This window comes from Triturus cristatus, chromosome 6, assembly GCF_964204655.1.
Source record: "Triturus cristatus chromosome 6, aTriCri1.1, whole genome shotgun sequence".
In the NCBI taxonomy this organism is placed as follows: Eukaryota; Metazoa; Chordata; class Amphibia; order Caudata; family Salamandridae; genus Triturus; species Triturus cristatus.
Genome location: NC_140589.1, coordinates 1,838,236,133 through 1,838,242,132, shown reverse-complemented (window position 1 = coordinate 1,838,242,132; position 6,000 = coordinate 1,838,236,133).

Genomic DNA, 6,000 nt, shown 5'->3' with positions numbered 1-6,000 from the left:
CAAATGATTTATAATGTAACTAAAGTCTTAAAATCTTCTATTAACTGCAATGCTTTTTAATGAGGTGCTATCATGTATATTGGTCCCAAGATGGCTGCCAACACTTCTTGGATGAAGTGCTGACAGCCAATCAGATCTCAGGATGAGATGTGTGGTTAGGCTCCGCCCACATATATATATTGATTTAAATGCTATTTTCTCAGGAACTACTGAACAGATTTACACCAGACCTACAAAAGGCACTTCCTTGACCTGAGGACTACCTCTCTGCCAAATTTCAAGTAACTCTGTTCAGCCGTTCGGGCTGTAGCTGTGTCTAAAGGTCCTATGGAAAAATGCATGGGAAAAACGCGTTTTGGGACCCCCCTTTTTTCTCAGCCCCCGCTTGACGAATCCCCCCGAGACTTTCAGGGTAGGAGCGGAGCGTAGCGCCCCACCTATTTTGAAAATTTTGCGAGGATTCATCGACCGGCGCCAAAGTTATTCCAAATAGAATGTTGCGGATTTCCTATGGAAACAGGGTCCTAACTATAACTATCTACTGGCGACCGCCAGTAGATAATATATATATATATATATATATATCCAAGAAAGAAGTGACTCAAACAGATAGATTCACCAAAGAACAAAAATATATTTCCACTACAACATTTCAGCTTCCGCCTTCCACAGGTAGTACAACACAACCGGATTACTGCATATCTCAAGAGCTCTCTAGACTGCATTGATTCCACATTCCAAATGGAATCTTCACTCATGATGCTTTTTGAAGATTCAGCTGTCATCTGTGCAGCCACAGAGCAAACCATCTTGTACTACCTGAGAAAGGCGGAAGCTGAAACGTTGTAGTGGAAATATATTTTTGTTCTTTGGTGAATCTGTTTGAGTCACTTCTTTCTTGGATATTTTATTTCTTTGTGACTCATTGCATCCTTTGGGATCCAGATTTTTGCCCTGGCTGGCTGTTGTTTTCTTGTGATCCTTCATCTTGAAGTATATATATATATATATGTGTGTGTGTATATATATATATATATATATATATATATATATATATATATATATATACCTAGGTGTACTGTAGAATGAGTGGGTGTATAAGTGTCTGAATGGATGATTTAGTAGATGTGTGACTGACTGTATAAGTGATTAATCGTGTCGTACTATTATTACTGAATGCATGGCTTAGTGATTAACTGTGTGAATGCTTGTATTAGTGGGTCAGTTGGTGTCTAAGCGGCTGCATGGGTTGGTGAGTAGCTACATGAGTATCTATATGGGTTATTGATTGGTTGTCTGAAAATCTGTATGGGTGCCTGAGTGTCTCTGTGGCTGGTTGGGGGTGTGTGACTGTGCATAGATGTGTGAGTAGGTGATTCACTGGGTGTATGGGTTCAAGAGTGCATCCCGGTGCGCTGGTGGCGATATCGGTTGGGTGAAGGTCAGTGAATTCAGCCCCTTTCACTACAAGATCCATAATGCAAAGGGAGCTGCAGACACCGCCCACTGGGGCAAGGACTTCCACATGTGTTTCTGCAGCAAATGAACTCGAGGCAGCGAGTCCGGGAAATCTTCCTTTAAATGGTGGAAGGAGTGTCGCCACCGACTTCAGTGAGACGCTCCATGTCTTCAAGTGAACAGTGAATTTTTGAACGAGCAATGGCATCTGAGGGAGGCACCTAGTGTTGAAATGCATTATGCCGCTCGCTTTTAACTGTTATTAAAGGACGTTGGATCCACTTACCTGTGTGGGCTTACATCTCTCGTACTGGAGGGGTTGTGTGGTTCAGAGGTTTTGTGCGTTGCCACTCGCACTTGAGCCCCCACCCTGTAGAGTTCGGCGGATCGTGGCAGAAAGTTGTAACATCTCAAGGCGCTTGGGAAAACGCCGAACCACCGTAACTATCAACGCATGGCCTGGCCGGTGCAAACTGGGTGATGACTTCATCATGTTGCCTCTGCCTACTTAGGAGAAGGGATCCCGGTGCGCTGGTGGTGATATCGGTTGGGTGAAGGTCAGTGAATTCAGCCCCTTTCACTACAAGATCCATAATGCAAAGGGAGCTGCAGACACCGCCCACTGGGGCAAGGACTTCCACATGTGTTTCTGCAGCAAATAAACTCGAGGCAGCGAGTCCGGGAAATCTTCCTTTAAATGGTGGAAGGAGTGTCGCCACCGACTTCAGTGAGACGCTCCATGTCTTCAAGTGAACAGTGAATTTTTGAACGAGCAATGGCATCTGAGGAAGGCACCTAGTGTTGAAATGCATTATGCCGCTCGCTTTTAACTGTTGTTAAAGGACGATGGATCCACTTACCTGTGTGGGCTTACATCTCTCGTACTGGAGGGGTTGTGTGGTTCAGAGGTTTTGTGCGTTGCCACTCGCACTTGAGCCCCCACCCTGTAGAGTTCGTCGGATCGTGGCAGAAAGTTGTAACGTCTCAAGGCGCTTGGGAAAACGCCGAACCACCGTAACTATCAACGCATGGCCTGGCCGGTGCAAACTGGGTGATGACTTCATCATGTTGCCTCTGCCTACTTAGGAGAAGGGATCCCGGTGCGCTGGTGGTGATATCGGTTGGGTGAAGGTCAGTGAATTCAGCCCCTTTCACTACAAGATCCATAATGCAAAGGAAGCTGCAGACACCGCCCACTGGGGCAAGGACTTCCACATGTGTTTCTGCAGCAAATGAACTCGAGGCAACGAGTCCGGGAAATCTTCCTTTAAATGGTGGAAGGAGTGTCGCCACCGACTTCAGTGAGACACTCCATGTCTTCAAGTGAACAGTGAATTTTTGAACGAGCAATGGCATCTGAGGAAGGCACCTAGTGTTGAAATGCATTATGCCGCTCGCTTTTAACTGTTATTAAAGGACGTTGGATCCACTTACCTGTGTGGGCTTACATCTCTCGTACTGGAGGGGTTGTGTGGTTCAGAGATATATATATATATATATATATATATGTGTATATATGTGTGTATATATATATATATATATATATATATATATATATATATATATATATATATGCCTAGGTGTACTGTAGAATGAGTGGGTGTATAAGTGTCTGAATGGATGATTTAGTAGATGTGTGACTGACTGTATAAGTGAGTGATTAATCGTGTCGTACTATTATTACTGAATGCATGGCTTAGTGACTAAACTGTGTGAATGCTTGTATTAGTGGGTCAGTTGGTGTCTAAGCGGCTGCATGGGTTGGTGAGTAGCTACATGAGTATCTATATGGGTTATTGATTGGTTGTCTGAAAATCTGTATGGGTGCCTGAGTGTCTCTGTGGCTGGGTGGGGGTGTGTGACTGTGCATAGATGTGTGAGTAGGTGATTCACTGGGTGTATGGGTTCAAGAGTGCATCTGTGAAGGGCTGTACGGGTGGGTGAGTGTGTGTATGGGTTTGTTGGTGAGTGAATGGATGTCTTAGTGGTACATGTGTGAGTAACTACATATGTGAAAGGCAGTATATGTGAGTGTTGGAGTATATAAATGACTATATGGGAGAGTGAGTGATTGTGAGAGTGGCTGTATGGATGAATGTGTGCTTGTGTCAGTGATTGTAGAAGAGAGTAAGTATGTGTTAGTATCTGTGTGAATAAGTGAAGTGGTGTGTGTATAACTGTATTGGTGAGTAAATGGGAGTGTGATTGATTCTGCATGACTGACTAGGTGTGTGAGGAACTCTATGGGTGAGAGGTGGTGTGTGAGTGTCTGTATAGGTGTATGAGTGCATATGATAGTGCTGTATTGATGAGTGACTACATGTATGAGTAACTATGGATAATTGAGTGGATGTGTGTAGACCTAGGAATCAGTGAGTGGGTATGTAGTAACTGGTGTTGGTGTGTCTATGGTTTAAAAAATGGTAGTCTGCATTTTAAAGTGGGTGTATCAAAGGTTATATTAGCGTGTGCATCAGATTATGTCATCAGTGATGTCATTTGAGATGTCATCAGTGATGTCACTGACCATGTCATGAATGATGTAATATGTGATGTCATCAGCAGTGCATTGCGGGGGCGTGAGTGATAGTTAGCTCAACTAACTATAACGGGTGAATTTCTCTGGTGTTGTACTAGTGAAATGTCCAACTAACTACAACGTCCCTGAAACCTGTATTTTTTTTCAGTGAATATATATATATATATATATATATATATATATATATTATCTACTGGCGTTTGCCAGTAGATAGTTATAGTTAGGACCGTGTTTCCATAGGAAATCTCAAAATTCTATTTTGAATAACTTTGGCGCCGGTTGACGAATCCTCGCGAATGTTTCAAAATAGGTGGGGCGCTCCGCTCCGCTCCTACCCTGAAAGTCTCGGGGTGATTAGTCAAGCGGGGGCCGAGACAAAAGGGGGGTCCCAAAACATGTTTTCCCCATGCATTTTTCCATAGGGACCTTTAGTCCAAGGTACAGCCCGAACGGCTGAACAGAATTACTTGAAATTTGGCAGAGAGGTAGTCCACAGGTCAGGGATGTGCCTTTTGAATATCTGGAGTCAATCTGTTCAGTAGTTCCTGAGAAAACTTCAGTTAAAAGTACATATATATCTATAAGCGCGCACCGTGCGCGCACCGTGTGCGCACAGTGACGTGCGCAAGCGCAATTCTGATTGGTTGTTAGATGTCAGTAAACATTCGAATCGGTCGAAATCAGGAAGTGTCATCCGCCATTTTGCCTCTCGCAGTCTGAGGCAGTGAAAAACAAAGGTGGAGAACGTGAAAAGGGGGCAGGGTGGACAGTTCCTGACCCCCTAGCCTTTGTCAGGGGGTCACTGAAGGTCCCCCAAGGATGAAAAAAACATTTTTTTTTTACGAAAAAGCGCAGGGGGGGCGCGTACCGTGCGAGCACGGTACGCACAACGTATCGTGGGTACTCGGTGCGCGAAGCGCACCGAGTGCCCACAGCGTGCGCACGGTGTGCGCACGGTGAAAAACCTGAAAAAATATATATTAATAAATACATAACTTAGCATTTCAAAAAACCGTACAAATTCACTTAAAAAAACCATAGGTTTCACACACGTTATAGTTAGGAATTAGCATTTAAAAAACCTTGCAAATTCACTTAAAAAACCATAGGTTTCACACATGTTATAGTTAGCTGGACATTTCCCTCGTAAAAAACCAATGACGTCAGATATTACATCACTGATTACATATGTGTCTTTCTGAAAAATAAATATATGTAATATATGTATAGCTAAAGATTAATGGAAGAAGACATGGGTAAATAGGTGTCTAAATACAGTGATGTAATATCTGACGTCATCAGCAGAGGATTGCGGTCGCGTGAGTTATAGTTGCCTGCACTAACTATAACGGGGGAATTTCATTGGTTTTTTACGAGGGAAATGTCCAGCTAACTATAACATGTGTGAAACCTATGGTTTTTTAAGTGAATATATATATATATATATATATCGGTGGGGCTGTCGAGTATGGGTATGGACATGAACCCAACCCCAAGAAAATGGGGCAGCATGCTTTGTGTTCCAGCATGGGGGCAGAAAGCTCGTTAGACACCAGGGATTTTTCTTTTTGGGGACTGCCAAGCATGGGCCTAGTGGGTGCAGATGCTGGTAATTACCCATGATCTGCCCCTAGGGGAGCAGAAAATCCAGTAGGCACTGTTTTTAATATAGGGCTGGAGGCTGCCCACTATGGGCATGGCTATGCCCCCACTCAAATTAAATGGGGCAACAGTCTTTATGCCCACCTCAGGGGGCGCAGATGTGGATATTTACCCCTGATCTGCCCCCTACAGGGGCAGAAAGCCCACTGGACACCAGGGACTGAATTTATGCAATATTTCCACCCCACCCCAGCGCCAAATAGACTTTCTGCCCCTCCTAGGGAGGGGATAGGGTATTTACTCCCAATATGTCACCCCCTCCCGGGGAACAGAAACCCCACTCGACACTAGGGATTTCAAAATGGCAGCAAAAAAACAGAATGACAGGGCACCTTAACCTG